This window comes from Pezoporus flaviventris, unplaced genomic scaffold (genome assembly GCF_033815535.1).
Source record: "Pezoporus flaviventris isolate CSIRO_AGI_PZ_B2104156 unplaced genomic scaffold, CSIRO_AGI_Pfla_v1 ptg000001l, whole genome shotgun sequence".
NCBI lineage: Eukaryota > Metazoa > Chordata > Aves > Psittaciformes > Psittacidae > Pezoporus > Pezoporus flaviventris.
In genome coordinates, this window is record NW_026892549.1 from 37,824,708 (window position 1) to 37,843,611 (window position 18,904).

An 18,904-nucleotide genomic window follows, 5' to 3' on the forward strand; every position below is an offset into this window, starting at 1 on the left:
TGATAGTAGCGGATACTTCCTCCTGTTTTCGCTTTAATGTAGTTGTAATTGGTTCATAAGAGACTTTAGAAGGATTGGCTGCCATAAACCGATCTTCCATCTGTATTCTGAGGGCATCCATCTCATCGCTTTCCCCCAAAACACGCTTTGTGAAAGCAAACAAGATGTCAAGGCAGTGAATTCTGTCACCACTTACCATAGGCAGATCCATTGCAATAAGTTGAATTGTGTTTGGTTTTGGTATATTAAGAGGAGGATCCAGAGAAGCTGCAAAATCAGATAATTTCTCATATTCTATGAATTGCGTTGCATCTGGATCGTACTTTTCCCAGACTTCATAGAACATCTCAAAGTCATCCTCGCTCAAGGGTTCAGCGCTTTCTTCAGTAGCAACACCAAAGTTCTCCAAAATCACAGCAATGTACATGTTCACCACTACCAGAAATGATATGATAATGTAGCTGACAAAGAAGAAAATCCCAACAGAAGGGTTGCCGCAGTCGCCTTTCACTGAGCTCCCTGGATGAGCTTTGTTAGGGTCACAGTCTGGCTCCCCACTGTTGAGAATTGGGGCTAGCAAACCATCCCAGCCTGCAGATGTGGTAATTTGAAACAGGCAGATCATGCTGTTGCCAAACGTTTCAAAGTTGAACATATCATCTATACCAGCTTCCCTCTTAACATAGGCAAAGTTGGACATGCCAAATATTGCGTAGATAAACATGACCAGGAACAGCAGCAGACCAATGTTGAACAAAGCAGGAAGAGACATCATCAAAGCAAAAAGGAGAGTGCGGATTCCCTTAGCGCCTTTAATGAGACGCAGGATTCGGCCAATTCTGGCAAGTCGGACGACTCTGAACAAAGTGGGGGACACAAAGTACTTTTCAATCACCTTAGCTAGAAACATACCTGTGAAACATAAAAATAGAATTATAATGGTAACATTTTATCACAGATTACATCTTCCACAACAAAGTATGAATAAAGAACAACGCTACCTGTGGAACTGGTGGAAATTATAACTGGAGATAAATTTTATCTGTTATGGGTAATTTCAGCTTACTTTATAGCACTCATAGAAAAAATAAAAGGAGTATTATAATTATATAGAATTATTAAGAAAGTTATTATTCTAAAGTATGCTTTCAGTTTCTTAAATAATCAGGAGAAATGAAGTATTTAATCTGCAAAATTTGACAGAGATAAAGCATTAAATACATCTTACTACATTGCATTTGGAAAATAAGAATTTCTTACCTACTATTGAAAGAATAACAACCACAAAATCAAAAATATTCCAGCCAATGGTGAAGTAATAATAACGGAGCGAGAACAGTTTGAAGACACATTCTCCAGTGAAGAGGACAACAAAGACCAAGTTAATCCAGTATAAAATATTTTGCATCAGTTCACCCTGGTCATCTGTTTCTATCATCATGGTGACCATGTTAAGACAGATGAGAACCATAATGCTAATGTCAAATGCTTGCTTTGTTACAATATCAAACACCAGACCTTGCAATTTGTTCTGAGGGGAGAAAAAAGAAAAGGTGCTAGTGTCTTGTATGCAATGCGCATCCTTTTCCTCCCTCCCATTTCCGTCTTCCTCCCCCAAAATATACAACTAAACAGGAGAATGAAAAATCTAAGAAAAACACTATGCAGTAACTGGTTTATTTGCCAGCTCTAAGTTTTCCCCTCAAAACCCAACAGGCTTTTATTTCTTCATATTATTTGATTCTCTGCTTCCTGAGGCATTACAAATATGTTGAGATTTTTTTCTGCAGAATAGAAATATACACATGATTTAATTCAGCATGTAGAGCTAACTTGAGGTAGGCCTCAATAATTTTATAGTTAAGGAAGAAATATGGTGACAATTAATGTACTGCTGCTATTGTAGATGATACAAGAATAGCACACATTCTTACCGCTGGTCTAGGTATAGGCTTCTGTGGTTTCTTGGATCCCAGCTTCTTCATTGCATTGTAGTATTTCTTCTGTTCTTCTGTCATGAAAATGTCTTGACCTCCAAGGTAAAATAATAAAACCAGAAGTGATTACAGCCAAGCCTTTAAATCCATTAATTTGCAGCATTGTAAAACATGGGTTCTGTGAACCATGTATTCATTTTTATAGACCGTTGCTGAACAAAAAATACAGCGATTACATCAAAGACTGCTAAAATATCTGACAAGTCTTGGTGAAAAAATAAAATCAAGGAACAGAGAAAAAACCCAGAATTTCTACCTATTTGCTAAAAAAAAACCAAACAAAACCAACAAAAACACCCCCCCAAAAAAAAACTTAACTAAACCAAACCTGAATAATTCAATTTAGTATGCACAAAAACTCTTGTAAAAATATACATTCCATAGATGCTTACAAATCTATCATAATCAACTCCACACTGTAAATCAATAACCAGAAATAAAAAAGCTTCAAGGGTAGATTCACTTAGAGCCGACATGCCTTCAGGGAAACCATAAGAGGAAAAAAAATTACTGATGTTACATTTCAGGATGCACATTTTATCACTTGAGTACAGGTATCACAGTTCAGATGGTTTCTTGCCACAGTAATACTTCCACAGAGCATAATGAGGCTTAATCGCCCCCCTACATTGTATAGAGGTCATGAGAGGCATGAACTTACTCTGGGGTTTCTTGTCTGAATAATACGATAGCAGTCTGAGTAAAAAGTGTATCTAGATTGGTAGGTGTACTGTACATATGGAAACACTTGTCAGAAACAAAATTTATGTTGACAAGCAACATTTTTTTTTCTTTCATGCATTTGCTTGCAAGTACATTTTAGGTATGTATGATGTCAAAACAGTGCCATTTGGAAACAAATTTTAGTGTCACAAGTGATTCTGTGACTTCATCAACTGCAGGGTCATTCTTATTGAGAAACTAGTGGTGAATCTGGATGAAGATGTGTTTGCGTCTTTCAGCTGTGGACACATACAGACGTGAAGATTCAGAAGTCAAGAGACCTCGTTTAGCATGCTCTCCTCATAAACCCAATATTCAAGTAGAATTAAGGTCTTAGAGAGAAAGGGTTTGGGAAGAAAACCAAGAAATTAATTTGCTGATTATGGTGGAAATGTGGTATGACTGTAAGAAGATTTTATAAAAAACCAAAAAAAGCTAAAAAGGAACTGACATTGAACTAGGGATTGCTGCTGCTTCAATGATGTAATGGTTATCAAGAAGGAACAAGCTGTCATTGTCTCAGTGTGCTGTCCATAGGGAGAGTAGCAGTCTCAAGATAAGATGCACCTTATATGTTTTTGAGGAATGTAATGGTAAGAATTTGACAGCTAGTGGAATTTTTCCCCCCATGGGAAAAAATGTAATGAAAGTAGGATGCACAAAGGGACAAAGAAATGCACATAGTATGTAACTTCAATTTTCTTCTCCAAGGGTAAGAAACTGAATAACCTTCATCTTAAGTACTGGATGCCCCTGATGTTTATTCCAAGGGAGGTGCAAACATCTTGGAGAATGAAGACATCATCAGGTTTGGAACCCCAAACTCATCCTTCCTTTTATGTGGGTCTGCAGATAAGAGAACTCAAAGAACCTGAGGCAGCAGCATATGAAGCTGCATACTCCATTCTCAAGTGAAAAGATTTACTGAAAGTTTCCCCTGCAGTAAGTCTAGCAGCACTTTTTTTTTTTTTTTTTCAGGACAATAAATCAAACTTGACAAACCATCTAGAATCGCAAATGAAGAAATTGTGTACTGCCTTGCTATTACTTAGGTCACTTATTAAAAAAAAATAAAAATCCATATTCCAAAATGATTCTACTCCAAATGCATACAGAAATACAAGAACACTGTAGACCTTAGACAGCATGTATAGTTTAAATAGCAAGTAGATTTTAATTTGTCATCATAATCTGCATTTTAATCTCTTTAAACGCTCTTGGAGGTCTTGACACAATCCTGTGTTCACATGAAAACAGAAACAATTTCAGCTGCAAAGAAAAACTACACATTTTCAAACGTCAACAATTTTCTTTCTCTTGCAAATTCACTAACTTGAGATAGTTTCACAACCTCCTCTAACCTTACGATACAGAGCAGTAATTCCAGCATTTAGCTTGTCTGTATTAGTCTTTTTGTAATTGAGAAGTCCTTCACAGTATTTCTATACATTTACTGTTTGCCAGTTTTGATATTGGTAGTTCTACATATTGTCTTCTTCTCTATCATCTATTTGCTTGAATTAGGTCATCTGCATTTTCACATAGCTTTGTTACAGCACGTAAGGGTAAGCAAAAAACAATATATAACTTTCTGATGCACAACACATCATTGGGCTGTAGAGAGATGTGAAAAACAGACACTCAGCGTAAGCTTAAATTACTTCAAATATCTTAAAAAACACAGACTATTATTTCATTATTTTGAATAGAATAAAAGGAAATCTTAATAGCCATTTTTTTTCCTATTACTATGAGAAATTTCAAGACACTTATTCATTCTTGCATACGTTTGCTGAATGCTCAATAACAATGAAGTGTTTTGAAAATTAAACAAGTGATACTTATCTTCTTTTTCTGTTGGTTGAAGTTATCTATGATGACGCCAATGAATAGGTTTAGGGTGAAAAACGATCCAAAGATGATAAAGGCAACAAAGTAAATATACATATACAGGTTATCCTCATACTTGGGCTGCTTTTCTATCTGTGTAACATAGAAAAACAGCAATATATAACAAAAAATATTTAAGACAAATTACAGAATACGAAGCAGGAACAGAAATTGCATACAACAAGACAGCAACTTCTACACTTGCCTTATCTTTGAACTTGAAAAATCTATTTAATACAGGTGTCCATAATTCCATACACAGACCTGCCACTCCTTCCTTTTCTGTCTGACAGTTCCTCTCTAATGACATTTGATGTTTCATGTAATTCTTACTAAATTTGACAGACGTCTGCAAATCTGAAAGCAGTTCAGCCCCTATGGAATCTACACAAATCAGGAGCTGGCTAGAGGAGAGATGCAAACAATACCAGCACTAAAAGAAAAACATGCAAAAGTCAGCCATTTTATTTTTTGAGAGCTCCAGAGTCTGCAATTTTGGATTAGCTGTTGTAGGTGAGGTCACTTGATGATTTGGGTTATTTCTGGAGACACAGAAAAAACTTGTTTCCTAATCTGTGCGATCCCAGTGACATTAATTGGAAGCCATATATGGCTTATTAAATTAATAATACTTTGTGTAAATCTACTATTTTTTTACCTTTTAAAGTATATGCATTTTAACTATAGTGCATAGACTTATATATAGAGAGAAAATTTATCAAGCTTGTAGATTTTTTCCTCTATATTTTACTTTATTTCTTTTGCCATATGATTCAGTTACGTTCATTACATCAATCTTATCTTTGTTTTCACTCTGTAAAGTTTATATTGCACTCACTTCTCTAGAATCAACCGCAGCATACATGATATCCATCCATCCTTTAAACGTTGCCTAAAAACAAAGTTTGTTAATATTTTCTATTAAACCTCTAATTTTTTTAAACATTCTATAAAACTCTGTCTTCTGCAATGCATTTACATCCACAAAAATAAAGAGTATTAAAAATCCGTTAAGACATGAGTGAAGTATTCACACAAAGCAATTTGCGGTGGAATATGTCTTCTTAATTCTTAAATACTGAATAAATCCTAATCGTCATGCAAATTCATATAAACTCGGTGTGGATGAGTTGCAATCAATATCTGAGCATAACAGAGACTGCAATTTAAAACAAGGTTCCCAGCTCTAATGTTCTGACTACCAAAAGAGGAGAGCTTAAAAAATCAGCCATAATAGGTTGGCATTTTTCAGACAGAATATGCAAATAGTCCTGAAAGAAACTCCAGAAGATAAGTAGTCCCAATAGATCTTAAGAAAATAACAGAGTCATAGAATGGTTTGCCTTGGAAGGAACCTTTGCAGATTATCTGCCTTTACATCCCACACTTCTAATGATGAGGCATTCAAAACTTCTCTGGGTAACCTGTTTCAGTGTCTCACCAACTTATCATTTAAAAAAAATATTCTTCCTTAAATCAAATCAAATCAAATCTAAGTCTACCCTCTTTCAATATAAAACTGTTTTCCCCTTCCTGGCACTACAGGCCTTGGGAAAATTTTTCTTTCTTATAAGCCCTCTTAATATATTGAACAGCCACAATAACGTCCCCCTGAAACTTCCTCTTCTCCAAGATGAACAAACCCAACTCTCTCAGGCTTTCTTCATAGCAGAGGCACTCCAGCCCCCTCATTTTTTTCATGGTCCTCCTCCAGCCTGTCCACATATTTTTTGTATACTGGGGACCAAAAACTGAACACAGTATTCCAGGTGTGGCCTGATGAGTGCAGAGTAAAGTGGGACAATGACATCTTTATCTCTGCTGGTTATGCCTTTGATGTAACCCAGCATCCTGTTGGCTTTCTTTGCCATAGCAGCACACTGTTCACTCCTATTGAGCTTGCTGTTCGCCAGGACCCCCAGGTCCCTTTCCACAGAGCTGGTCACCAGTCAAGTATATTCCAGCCTGTGTTGCACACTTGGATTGTATTTGAGCACAAATATTTTCAAAGAAGCAGCTTGTCAAGCAAACACAATTAGGAATACATGTTTCTGTCCTATTGGTTCCAATTTACAGATGCTGTCTCTAAAGAAGATTTGTACTTGGAAATCTAGCACTAGTAAATTCTGCAATTGCTCATCTAGAGTTTAAAAACAAGCTAAAAGTTATCTCCAATAAACCCACGTGACATCAGTACACAATGACTGGAGTGGGACTAGTAAGGATAACAAAAAGGTAAAGAAGAGAAAGGAAAAAATAAATTTAAAACCTTTTTCTAAATTATTAGTTCCCTTGTTCTGTAAGTTCTCCTCTTGTCTGAAGATCAGATGAGCCCTAGAATGTACCTGTGTCAACATGCCTTAACAGATTAAACAAAAGAACATTAATCCTAAATTTTTTATTATTTTTTTTTTTTATTAGATACTGTATTTCTGTAGAACTTGCACAGGTACTAGTGGCCAGGTGCCAAGGAACTTTATATCCACCTGGTACATATCAGGTATTCTTCTTCCAGAATGCATCAGATTTTTACTCTAAGAAATCTTACTTTGGTTCACAGAACACAATTATAAAAGCAAATCCCATATTCATTCACACGTTTTAAGGTAACACTGAAAATTATGGAATGAAATGTTGCTGCTACAAAACTCAAATCTGGAAATTTAATTTATAAAAATTTATACACTTACTACTTGAAGCAGAGAAAGATAACCAGCTCCAACATTATCAAAGTTTACTTTCACATTTTTCCACCGAACATCCTCATGGGTGAGCATAAGATCTTCACACACACTTTTATTACTGACTTGCTCTGGAGGGAACATCACACCAGTTGTGGTGTTTACACAGTGATAGAACTTTCCGGCAAACAAATTTACTCCCATGATGCTGAAAATTAGCCAGAATGTAAGACAAACCAAAAGTACATTCATAATGGATGGGATTGCTCCAGTAAGAGCATTCACAACCACCTAGTAAATAAACACAGAGAAAAAAATAGTTAAAAAAACAGTAGTTAGACTAGTAAAAACTTTTTTTTTCAAATATAGCAAAATATCTAATGTAGAACATTAAAGTACATTGAAGTAATGCAAATAGAAAAGGAACAGCACATGCAATACAACCAAACATGTTACCGTTGGCCTTGAAAACAGACATGCAGTTCAGTGCTCCTCCAAGATTTTATAATTAGGCATAGTTTTATGTTTTACACACTCTTTCTTTTTTTCTTACCCTCATGCCTTCAAAGCGCGACAAAGCTCTTAGAGGTCTCAAAGCTCTCAATGTTCGGAGGGATTTAATAGCACTGAGATCTGACAAACCCAGAGCCTGAGCCACTAAGCTAACCAAGGAGACCTAGAAGAAACAAAACAAAAGATTATATTCTTTTTTTTTAATAGACTCACAACACAAAAGTAATGCCTTGAGGAAGAAGCTTCTGATCTGGATATCAGCAAAAAATTTCATAAGGACCCTGAGCTCCTAGCAAGAACAAGATAAAAAAAGAAGTTAATTTCAGACCTGTTTAAACAAAGCAAGACCTTAATCTCTGGAATTTTTACCATAGACAGAGTGCTAGTTAGAAAAATGCTTATCATACCTCTACAAAATGAATGGCGATTTGAATAAAAAGCATTTTAGTAGAAGATCATGCTGTTCAACTCAGCCAAAGCCTGAAATGTACTGAAAACATAATCCCATTCTATATGACGTTACAATGCTAACCAGTGCTCTACTACAGATGCATTATGTTAGTCATGATACAATATGAGTCAGTAACATTTGCTTCTACTAATTCGCACTTAGAATAGTTCACATAAAACCAGAGGTATGAATAACTGTAATTTATGCTGCCTGCAGATGACAACAGGCTTCACAGCGGTATATACTCAGTCAGACACAAGTGACAGGTGTGACTTCTAACTGTATCACAGACACAGACATACTCAATGATTGGGACCCAGGGCAGTAAAACTCTGAACAGAATCAATGATAGCATACATAAATACAAAGGCAGATTTAGCTATTCACTGAATAATTGTGACATTGGAATCTTATTCACTGGTACGTGATTTTCTGTTCTTTTAAACCCTACTTATATTCCCTTGGTATATATATGTATCAGACTGGAGTTACATTAAAAGGACCTGCCTAAATGACATAAATACACTACATAGAAAGTATAGTACCTACATCAACAATCAGGAAGTCCAACCAGCACCAAGCATTAGTGAAATAGGTTTGAAAACCATAGGCCACCCATTTTAGCACCATTTCAAGAATAAAGATGTAAGTGAAGATTTTATCAGCATATTCCAGCATGGTTTTTACAGTCTTGTGCTGTTCAATATATATATCTTCAAAAGCCTGTGAAGAATGGGATACATGTAAATCAGATATTCATAGGTCTTTGCAAACTACAAATTAAGCCAAAAGAACTGAATTAGAACCAGCAAGGTAAAATCACTTTCAACTTTAGACATTTTACCTTAAAAAGAGCAGAGATTACAATTGGATTCTTTCTGAATTTTAGATTTCATCACTGCCTGATAATGGAATTACAATATAATGACTGAAGTTGCAAAAAATGTTTTTAGAAATTTCAGCAGTACTCAAAGCAGAATTACAATGTAGTACTGTGAAAAGCCACTCAGGCTATTAAATAAACTGATATTTACTAACAAAAGAGAATCATGAACTACAGTGACCAAATATTATGCTGCTGCTGATGTTTACTGAATTCCAGTATTTGGTGTTGATGGCAAGGTTTTAGCAGCAGAAGGCTGTGAGCAGAGGCCATGGGCTGCCCTGTGCCAGCTCCACAATGAATCCACCACAGGAAGTAGCTGGGCCCACCTGTGAAGCTGGTGGTGCCTCCGCTAAAACATACCTAAAGAGAGGGCAAAACATCTCATGGCAGTATGAGGACTGAAGACAAAAAAGTGAGAGAAACCATCCTGCAAAATCCAAGGTCAAAGAAGAAGAAAGGGACATGGTGCTTCAGGTGCCAGAGCAGAGATAATGACAGCATATTCCAAATCCTATGTCAACCAGATCCCAATACTCAGTAGCTGTGTGAAGGACTAAGTGTCTCTAACAGTACCAAGGAATTCAAGAATTCCTATACACCCGTCCAGAAAAACTAAAGCAAAAAATTAACTGAACACAATGAATTAACTATCTGTACTGCTTTTGAGACAATTTTAGAGTACTTGTTCTAGTTATTGCATAAAACATATTTCGTAGGACTTTTGTAATTTCTTTAACAAGATTTTTAGTGTAACCATTTTAGTAAGTACCCTCACACACAAGTATCACCTTGCATTAATCAAAAATTCACACATAGAACACTATTTGACAGCAGAATTGTAATGACTTATTTTATATACACTACCAAAAATATTCTGGGAATTTAGTTTGAAGCTCTCTTTCAAGACTTTTTTTCCCCTGTTAATAAACACAGATGTTTTATAACACTATCTTTGACAAAAAATATTTTATAGGTACTATTTCTATGGGGGTAAGCTCCACTTACCAGAGCACCACTGCTGAGAAGAATCATGAAGACAATGAATGTTTCAAACCAGTTATGTTCTACTATCTTGTAGCAGGTTTTTCGAAGGTTCCACCAGATTCTCCCTGTTGTGCTTTCCATACTGCCTTTGCAGCATTTAAATTTCCGTATACAGCCTAATAATACAATGACAAATTGTTATACTGTAGAATTCTCATTGTCCTGTAAAAGCAAAATCACTCTTAACTAGCTCCTGTTTCATGCTGTTCAAATTACTTCATTTTACACTTCAAATTACTGCATGCTAATTAAAGCATCCTTACCGGCTCAATTTGGTACTTTGGATGAAGGAAAATGTGCATGTATACTTGCATGTACACAACTTTTCTACTACCCTGACACTGCATCAAGCTTAGAAAAAAAACCCTAAACAACCAAAACCAACCCAAATATCTAATTATCTAATTGAGCTAATTTTCATTTATAGGCATATTTTTTAATAATTATTTCTCATTTATATACAGAAAATCAAAGAATACGTGACTATTGTCAGGGAGTAGAAACAAAAAGCATAAACACATAGCAACTTGCACATACACTTGTTCAAGAGTCCAGCTTCTTTTAAAGGTACTTCTGTCTCTCACTAATTTCAAATAAATCTCACAGATGTAAACATCCTTTATTATAAAGGAATGACCTCTGCTTCAAGGACTGACTAAGGATACATCTTTCATGACATAAAGAACTAATTTAACTGTGAAATGGTGAGAGCTTTTCTATGTGGCACAGATTTGCAGCAACCATCCACAGAATTCTGCCTCACCTTGGAGAACTCCTTTATCATGGGGCCTCTGGGTACAGCTTTCAGTGAACCTCAGTATCTTCCTGGCTAATAGTAGTCTTATTTCTTTAAAAAATACTAATCACATAGAAACATAATGAAGTTTAAATTATTTTAATGGGTCCCAAAGGCAGTATTCTAGTTTCCTCTGAGTGTCATTAAGTTCATGTTACAAGTAAGTTATTCTGTATTTCATCAGCTCAGCTAAAATAGGTACCACTGTGAAAAGCATGATTTACCTTACCTTCAACTACTCAAAATGTCTATGTTATGGGAAAATTAATGTTATACCCAGGGACTGATAGTCACATAAGGAAGAACTGTGAAATTACACAAGAAGTGGTTAAACAAAGTACAAGAGTCCACATTCCAAAACATTTTTTTAAACATGAGCGAAATAATATTTCAAATGACAAAAGTCAAACAGCCTAAGTCAAAGGTGTCTTTGTAACAGTAAATCTAAAAGCATGGATAGGATAAGAAATATAGCCCTGAAACATTTTGTTCTGAATGATTCTAATCATGACTTAAAAGTAAAGTAAAACCCACAAGATCACAAAAATGGGAAATACATTCCTATACAGTATCAGTAGTCCCCTAGAGGATATAGCTACACAGAACTAAAGAAATCAAAACTTCTAAGAACATGCAAAAGCATGCTGTTAAGACTTCTGTATTTGAATAAAAACACAGGATCTCATTCTATGTTTTTACTTTACATTATACTCATGCACATCCTCCTCACATTAATGGTGTAATGTCAAGATATTAACTCTTTTGTTTGAGTCAAACTTTCAAAGATCTGAATCATCCACTGGATTGCTTTCTAGCACTGTGAAGGGACCACAGGTAATCACATGATTCTGGCTTAAATTTCACAGTGTAGTGAACCTGGTGTAGGATTTGGTCTTGCAAATTTCACTACTGACAACGTCATTTAAATCAACAGGATTACTAATTGCTAAGAAAAATTGTGCCGAGTGTTTGTTTTAAAATATTATGAATGATCACATCCACATATATTTAACTTTTTATCACACAAAGGGTTCAATGGTCTTCAGTACAACTATCTACAACAGGCAAAACTAATCACACCATAACACTTGGCAATCTAGGATCCTGGACTGCTGCAGCAAATAGCTTCCTTGAACTGCCAATGCTTGTTACAAAAAACCAAGACGTGGTGGCAAACCCCAAATTTTATTTCCACATCTTCTGTAAAACATACCTTCTGTAAAGCATGCCTGTACCTCTGATGCTTTTTCTGGTTCAGTTTCAGCTTTTTCTTCTCCAAAGAGAGCTAAATTAACTGTACTTCCTTCAGATGAGCTGGAAAAATTTAGCTTCTGAAAACAAAATTTGGTAACAATTATACTTTACTAATATTTACATTTTTAGAATGGTAATTAAGTTAAAGCATGCAACACTGTGTGCACAAAATAGTCATCATATTTCTCACCAAAAATACACACAAACATCCACATGTAGCAGTTAATGCTGTTGAAATGTGCATAAATCATCCACTTTCTACCTAGAGATTGCAAGGCAATTCATGCAATCTTTCATGGAATTCCAGAATTTCTGGTCTAAAAATAGTACAGTCTTATTCAAAATTTATTACTACCGAATAGACTTCCTGATACATATTCTACTCATTTTCCTTTCTACTATTATTGTCTTACTATAAATTCTCTTCCTACATTTTAAAACAATATCAATTATACTGTATGCGTTAAGATAATGTGTGTTGGTAGCTATTTTCATTGGCGCAGTCTCCTCAACCTCAAGACAGTAAATCCTGACATCAAAACACTTTAAATTGTGAATTATCATGGTTAATTGTCCAATGGAGAAAATGTAGCAGATTTTTAAGGGCTGACTTTATTTCAGTGGCCAATATTCACAATACAGAAGAAAGGAAATTAATTATCAGTTATTTTTCACCGGCAGCTTCAAAACCAATATGATGCAAGTTCATAATTTCTAGCATACATGAGGATTTATGATAAGATTTGGTTTCCTCTGAAACACATAATTTACTTAGCTTTCATTTTAAGAACATTCTTATGATTTAGATTGGAAAATACTAAAGTAAAATCAGGATTAATATGAAATCTTCTTTCAGATGTGAATTGGAACATTACCCTCAACAAATTATTAAAAGAAATTAAGTCTGGACTATCTTAAACCATAATTGTCACTACCACGCAAATACCCTTTTTTTTTTTTTCATACACACTGATAAGTTTGGAGGTTTTTTTTCAGGAAAAAGTATGATAAATACATTTCAACCAGCATTTGCATTCTTCTTTGCCAATGCACATATGTATGACATTGTGCATTCTGAAACTACTCATTACTTTGGTACACATACGTGTTAATAGTCAGAAGAGAGGATGTGTTCTGTTGGAATTATTAAAATTACACATAACAATAGTACAAAATATATTAGTAATAGAAGAATAAGCCTTAATTTATTTTATATTTTGTAATCTCCATGTGTATTGCAAAAGTCCATAGCCTGGAGATTTTAAAGGAAAATACAGTGTCCTGTATATTTAAGTTGATATATGTACCAAACTAAATCAAAGTAGTTTTGGTCACAGCATTCTCTGACATTTTATGATGTTTTATCAAGTATGTAACATCAGTAATGAACTCACACAACTAAATGTCTGTAGGGAATGATGTAAGCGCACTTTCTAAAACAGCCTCGGTTTTGTAGAATTAACACCATTTTCATTAGTTTAGCTAGACTTGCATGATTAAGAGACATGTTACAGACAAGTTACAGAATTTCTAACCAAGCTATATTTACACCTCAACTCCAAAATTAGAAAGGACAAAATTATTTCAGGGAAAAAAAAAAGTTTAATATCTATGTTTGTTAAAGAAGACAGAGACAATTTAATAAGAAAAAGCAATCCAGTGCTCCACATTAACTTTTCTTAAAAGGATTCAGTAATATTGCCTACTTAGCTGCTACTTTAGAAACTGATTATCTGGAATAGTTAGACATTTAATATAAACAATTTTCATTTTTAGTACCATTAATTTTTAAATATCAATATTTACAGCAAACATTTTCCTATTACTGATTCTACTTAACCTGAGGATAGCACCATATACCTCCCCTATTTCATTAATATGCTGCTTTCATCTGAAGTTTTTTGTCATATCGCTAATAAAAATGAAAACCAACATGAAGTACTCTGGGTCATTTGAACTGAACATAAGCTACTTAGCACACTGAGCAGATGACGTGATTTCAACAGAATTTTATGAATTAAAAACATTAAAAGATGAACAATGATAAATGGAAAAGAAATGGAAAAGAATCAATGTGTCTAGAACATGAATATATATCTCATTTAATACTTGACTTTTGCAAATCAGCAACTAAAACATTTTTGTTAAGAGAAAGTTCCCTGACTATAATGTTATTTTTCTTTCTCAGTGTTAGCAGTGAAAAGCTATTTGGATTTTGAAAACAGTATTTTTATCAATACAAATCTCTACTGTGCTGTTACAAGGTCAGATTTGGAGCTCATGATCTTTCCTTTTTTTTCCTGAAGGAGTCAAAGTACACTGGCACAATTACTTGCAAGACCAATGTCACTACCTCGAACCGTCCCACTGAAGCCACTAACAATTCCTTAAGGTAATTAGTAAAAAGTAAATTTTTAGTGAGCATCATCCTAAAAGTAATAAATGAAACCAGAGAAAATTGCAGATAAAGAATTTAAGAAAACCTCCACAATAAGAGCTAAAAGTAAGTAGGCCTGAGTATTCACATGATACAATCTACTGTAAATTTAACTTACAAGTCATTCAAATGTTGATATCCAAAGAATAAAGAAAAATCTGGTATGTTTCCCAGCCTCCAAAGCAAAGAACAAAAGTACAAGCAATAGAGCTGTTAATACAAGGAATAAAGACGAAACATTGTCTCATGTAATTTAAAAGAGAAACAAACAAAAAACCCTAAATAAGCCCAAAGACTGCTGCATATTCTCATCTTCTCATTTACTAAGAATATCTATCTCTCTCTCATTTTCTGTAGACCAAGTTTTTTTTTTTTGATGGAGAAGAAGGTAAAGAACTGTACCAAACTGTGAAAGACGATTGTTGATAACAGCACTTTGGAGAGTATGTTCAGAAACCTCCTAGAAAAGAGGATCCAAAAGTATTTCTACTTAGAAATGTTACAGAAATCATTAGAAGACCTGTGTTAGAGTGCTTATAGGTCATAAATTAATATTTTCCTGCTTAATCAAATCTATTTTCAGCAAGGAATACTTTTTCAATAAAAAAGTATTGTCCTTAGAAAATACTTAGATTTTTTTTTTTACCAAACTAAACCCAAAACCTACCTTACCTATGTAACTTAGAAAAAAATGTCATGCATATATATATTAGAAAAAAAAAAAACAAAGCATCAAATTACTGTGCAGGGAAGGTTACAGTAAAACAATGCAATATACAAATAAAAGAGATTCAATTTTTTATCAGTCAAATCATTACAAGCTCCTGGTTTACTAGCTTGCATGCTGTTCTGTAGTTGTCGGATTCGTGGCAGCAGAAGCTTGAAGCAGGAGCATAAACAATATCCATCAAATCTGAATCATCCCCCCATACCTGTCATACCTAGCCCTAGTAGGATGGCATACTACCACATTCTACCCTCTCCTATTTAAATGCCTTCTCTAAAATGGTTTGGAAAAATCCCCAAAAAGATATTTTTCCATTCCATCCTTCTGAATAGCTTACAGTCCCCATGAGCACAAAAGTGAGACCTGAAACATTTCCGATACATAATGTGTGCAAAAGAAAAATAATGCAGGATTCACAACAAAACCACGTGACAAAATATGTATTTGGAAAAAGAATACCTCACTAACCCCCAAGTGGCAAGGAGCAGAACTGCCAAACTGTTCAGAAAAGATCATCAGGAATAAAAAACACATAGCTTCACTCAATTATGGTTTGTGTTACAGTTCTGGAGTTCCTGCATTTAGAGGTTTGGGAAGATACTATTTCTTATTGTATCTTTTTAACAATTGTGTTAATTTTAACCTTATCCTATATTTTCTTATTTTTTATATTTCCCTCTTGCTTGAACTTCCTTATTTATATTATTTTAAATCACCAAGGTTTACTTAGACACCTACATAGAATCCTACATACATGTTTTACATCTGTCTTCTAAAAATAAAACAAATGGATTGGGTTCACAAATAAACAATTATTGATGATGAAGAGCAAAACTGATACAAATGATTCCCTAACTTTCAATCTTACAGATATGAATAATATTCATGAGTAGAATTCAACTAAACTATTACACCCATATTCAAAAGAACTATGTGTATGTACAGAAAAAAATATGTTTGATTGTTCCCAAGAATGTATCTTTCATCCTGAATTGTAGTTTCTCTTATATGAGAAAACTGGAATGTAAATTACAAAAAAAATGTGAACTAACATTAAACAATTTATATCAAAAGAAATAAACATTTTAGCACACAAGTAATTCTATATATGCAATACTGCAAAGGCAGTGGTCAAATGAACATGATCAGAAAATGTTCATAATTACATGACAGCTGAAAACATGGTTCAACAGATGAACAGGAACAGCAAAGTGAAGATTACCTTTCTATTTTCATAAAATTATAGGCTGGCAACTTCTTTTAAACTTGGAACAGTCTTGAGGCTTAATATTTCAGTTAACATTAATAGAAACCTACAAAGCATGCAGGTTATGCCACAGAAGTAGTACAAAAAATACCAAAGATGTAACAAGGAGAGAGGAATATGTTTGGGTTGCCCTAAACCATGCTGTGATGTGAGTCATGGGACTCAGCTTGCAAAGTGGTTGCGCATGTTTCCGCTACATTGCAATGGATGAGGAAAAATATATCGTAGCTGAGTAGCATGCAGGCCAATCAATCTCAAAAGTGATCATATATGTATGATTTGTGTAGGAACCTGTGTAAACATGCTGACACGTTGCTCTGCCTGGTTAAAAAGCACCAGATCTGCATTCTTGACTGATCCAGCTTGATTTTACTCCTGTGAGAAGTAAGAATGGTACGCAATGAAGTTAAAAAATGGTACCCTTTAGGACGTCTGAGCTCTGGAAACAGAAGTATGGATTCCTGTTTACTTAAAAATGTGTTTTCTAGACATGTCACACATTTGCAAAACATAACATTTATAGTTGTTGATTAGTGCTTTAGCCATATCCAAAGACATACTGAAAGAGGTAAAGTCAGCAGAATATCTGAAGGTCATAGACGTATATTGGACTTGGGCCTGAATGTAAGGAAAAAAAACCCCAACAAAACCAAACCAAATCCAAACCACAACTAAAAAAAAGCAAACCAACCAACCAACCAAAAAACCCACCACAATCCCAAAACAAACCCACACTATGTATATTAAAGCTTTACGCATTCCCTAAGAAGTAGTAATTAGACCTTTAAAATAACTAGTTGCTAAATATGCATCTAGGATACACTTTCAGAAAGAAGCCACATGCAAAACAAAACAAAAAAATCAATCATACCACATCAAGTATGAAAACTTCCAGGTAAGCAATTTTTCCCAGCTTTGTTAGCTCTTTTAACTGCATGACTTATTAAGTTCAAGGTGTATTACGGATTGTAACAGATACAAAGTAATGTAAAAGTGAAAACCCATGCCTAGCAATAAAGCTGTCATTTCTGCAAGTATCTCACATACATCTTTTATTAGTCTTCTGGTAGTCTTCTCAAAGGCTCATCAAATAATATAGCTATTTAACAACTCCTGTATAAGCTGCTCCAATCTAAAAGGAAAGTCTGGAATAATCTACAAAATTAAAGACAATTTCCTTACTGACTATGAACTAGTATACATGAAATAGTTTTTTTGGTTGTTCAATTACGTATCTCCTATGGTTGTCTTTCAAATACGCCATTCCATAGCCGCTTTTCCAAACTGAGGTAGGTTAAAGATACTAGATAATAGTATCTTTTAAACAGCTAATAGTTATGTTTAAACTTGAAAATCAGAGGGGAGAAAGCATAGATTTTGTTACCTAGTTCATAAATAAAAAATATTCAGCAGACATTATAGCTTCCTCTTTGCTTTGCTTTTAAAGGTTTCTTAGTACTCTAAGGTCTTCACAACACAGAGGTCAATATAATATATAGAATAACAGAAGCTCCAAAAAGTAGATGGAACAGATCAAACGTCAGGAAATCAGCTGCTGAAATAACAAATGAGTGTAATCCTACTGAATGCTGAACTCTACAATAAAAGAAACGATGCAGAGTTCCTTATTAGTCTTTTCAAATTGAAGTTTGATTTAATTATACTTTGTTAGAACAAACTTATTTTCTAAAATTTGGAAATAATATGGGCAAATTCATTGCCAGTTCAAAACAAAAACAACCCAAAAAGCCCACAACTGATCAAATAATAATACTAATAAAGCACCAACACAAAACCAGAAACACCCAAACAAATAAAAAGCAACCAAACAGACAAACAAAAAAACAAAACCAAGCCAACGCACAAAGGAATACAAAATAATCCTGACAAAGCAATCCAGGCTGGAGTATGACTGTTTGCACAAGCAGTGACACTCCATTAATGTCCTTGGGCCTTCTGGTGCCAGGGGAGTTGATACCAGACAGTCTGCTCTGGAACCACAGCACAGCAATCTGAATTTTCAAAGTGTCTCTCAGGATCCTGATGAAATCCACGAATTTGCTTTCCCCCTCAGTCTGCAGCTGCTGGCAAGTGGCTACTTCCCTAAAACTGGCCCAGCTTAAGGTCAGGCAGCTGGCTTTGAAGTGACAGGTTCAAAACTCTCACAAACAAGCAAGAAATTAGTACTTTTTTTTCATACAGTAATTTTATTTTTTTCCTCATCATTTTTACTTGACA

General features: G+C 34.6%; 1 long non-coding RNA gene across 2 annotated transcripts in view; it reads left to right on the forward strand.

The window, feature by feature from the left end:
- The window catches only part of LOC133268814 (uncharacterized), a 98,317-nt gene that overhangs the window by 31,030 nt on the left and 48,383 nt on the right, over nt 1-18,904 (forward strand). The gene's annotated exons all lie outside the window — the stretch shown is intronic.